Source organism: Condylura cristata, unplaced genomic scaffold (genome assembly GCF_000260355.1).
Source record: "Condylura cristata isolate star-nosed mole 26May11 unplaced genomic scaffold, ConCri1.0 scaffold00039, whole genome shotgun sequence".
NCBI lineage: Eukaryota > Metazoa > Chordata > Mammalia > Eulipotyphla > Talpidae > Condylura > Condylura cristata.
The window spans coordinates 2,744,094-2,746,903 of NW_004567140.1; positions in this window are offsets into that span (position 1 = coordinate 2,744,094).

A 2,810-nucleotide genomic window follows, 5' to 3' on the forward strand; every position below is an offset into this window, starting at 1 on the left:
TGTCCAGGGCGACTTGGGCGCGGGGCCGAGTGTGGTAAGACCCAAGCACCATTTCTCAAACTTGGTTGCACCTTGGGAGGCGTCAGAAATGCTGACGCCCAGCCCCAGCCCCCCAGACACTTGGATGGAAGTGGCCCGGGGTGGGGCGCGGGCCCCAACTAGCAGCCAAGTTTGAGGACCCTCCATCCCCACGGCTGGGGGGAGCCGAGGGCGCCTGTTACCGCCCAGAAAGCTGATTCTGCCCTCCTCCTTTCCTCCTCCTCCTCCTCTTTACCCGTCTTTCTTTTGCTTTCTCCTGAGTGCCTTTGAAGCAGGAAATATCTCCCCGATTGAGTTGTCAAACCGAGATCAACAACCCCCCCCCCCCCCCCCCGCCCCCAGGGCCTGCTGGGAACGGGCTGAATTGAAAAGTGAACAGGGAACAGAAAGACGCTGATGTGGAATACGAGAGAAGACCCGTGGGTGTGGGGCGTCGTCGGTGGTGGGGCGTCGGCTCGCGCCTCCCTGCCCTTATCCCGCACAAGTGCAGGCGCGCAGCTCACAGGGCCTCCCCGTCTTGGTAGAAGTAGCTGAACTGAGTAAGAATTCGCCCTTCTGGCGAATTAAACGACCCCCTTGTTTTATTCACATACCAGACGGGGCTGTGACCAGCCAGGCTCCCTCCTTACTGTGATCACCCCGAACTCCCCGAACCGCCCTACCCTGGCTTCGGAGTCTGGAAAATGGGTGAGAGCGTAGGGAACACTCAGCGTTGCTGTGGAAGTTGTTCACCGCCAACGGGGTCGTTTATGGAGAGCGTGGGTGTGCAGGGGCCTGCTGAGGGTAGGTGGCTGTGCGTTGCCACCCCAAAAGGTCAGAGTTACCCCATGTTGACAGCCGAGGCCCCTGAGGCCCCTGGGGCCCTGACAGCCCAGGAACTTGCTCAGGGTTTTATAAATAATACACGGCAGGTCCCCTCTTTGAATCCAGGCTCTGGACGCTGACTCCAGAGCCGGATGCGAACCTGCAGCCTCTTGCCCTGTGGACCCAGCGAGCAGAGAGAGCAGAGTGGGGCCAGGGCATCTCCTCCAGGAGCCTCGGCTCCCACTGCTGCCGGCAAAGCACTTTTCTCCTAGTTGACTCACTGTTCACTCCACATGTTGCTAACGGAAGGCCCGCTGCCGGCCGGGCTGGCCCCGGATGCTAACGGTGCCGAGCGGGGTGGTGAGTGGGCCAGGCCAGCAGCCCTCTGGGGCCTCACGGTCCCCAGAAGAAAGCAGAGAGGACGCTCCTTATTGGCAGGTCCTGTGGCTGCGAGTTCTCCTACCCCTGAATGGTTTTTGTAACCCCAAAGTTAGCGTCCACAGCACCTCTGTGGTCATTTGCGTGCATCATGGCAAAACTTGGGCGTGCCCAGCACGCTCGGCCCGCTGGCCTCACGCGAGAGGGCGTCTGCTTTTCTGCCGTTGCCGTCCGTCCGCAGCCTCCAGACGAGCGTCCTGTCTGGTGCCGTCTGGGCCATCTTTCGGGTTGCTGTGCTCTTTGTGTGCGATCCCTGTTTAAAACGACCCCAGAGCGTCGTGCTGGAGTGCCGTCTGCACGAGGTTGCCCAGGCAGAGAAAATGCCAGTCCGCGAACTTGGCTCAGGCGTGTGTGGTGGTGGCTTCGGCTGGGAGTTCCTTGTGAATCAACAGTGTATCTTAACAAAAATGTCTCTAAATAGAAGCTGGCATCAAGCAAGGGCAGGTCTTGGTACACTGATGAAAACATTGTAACGAGAAGCTCCAAGCTAGCCGGAACCTGACCCCGCGCTTCCCCTAAGAGCCAGGGCTCTTGATTTGCTGATGCTGTGTTCGTGGCAACTGCCGGGAGCAAGTGGGAATTGATGGTATTTGGACATTACTGTCCATGCAATGAAAAATCGAGAACAAAGATGGAAATGTGTACAGAAGGGCCCTTGCTTTGGGGGGCAGAAAGGTGGAGAAGCAACCGGGCAGGGCCTGGCCTGAGGAGAAAAGTGTTTTAAGTATGTCAGACACAGGTGCAAAAGGCCCAGAGGTGACCAGGGCTTGGCCAGATCGGGGAGCCCTGGGAGAGCCCGTGTGCGGGGGGTGTGGTGTCCGGCGGGAACAGGTGCAGAGGGAGAGCAGCCGGCGGGCGCCACCGTCTTGGAAGCTGCTGTTCTTACAGCCGATTAGCACCATAATCCTGGCAGCGGCAGGATCTGTTCCGCCTTGGCAGATGATGAAGTTGCTGCCGACGCTGTTGGGTGATTCACCTGCTTAATCTAACGCTCAGCAGATATCTGGACATTGGTCAGATCTTGGGACCTGATGCTGGGCAGGAGGGGTGTTTGCTTTGCTTTGCTTTGCGTTGCGGAGGAATCAGCATCCGCGCTGGCTGCACAAGCCGTCAGATGTGTATGAAAGCTCCCGGAACGGTGGGCCAAGCATGAAGAAGTTCCCTTTTCTTTTTAAAACTACAAGTATTCCTGGAATAAAAACATGAGTGCCTTAGAGCCTTGGGTACCTGCAGAGAGCAGAAGGTCACAGGGTCGCAGAGTTTTAGAAAAAGAAGATGAACGCGACCTTCCTGGTGGCGCAGGGGGTTAAGTCTCAGCCCTATCCAGCTATCAGCAGCCCCTGCAGCCAGAGTTCCATCCCCAGCCAGGGAGGGACCCACAGGGCGCAGCAGACCCCTCCTGCCTCCTGGCTGCTCCCCTCAGCACTGTATTTCCATCAATCCGCCTGTCCTGCTCCCCACTGTCTCTGGTGAATCCTCTCATCCCCTGCACCTCTGGTCTACACCCCAGCTCTTGTATGCATTAAACA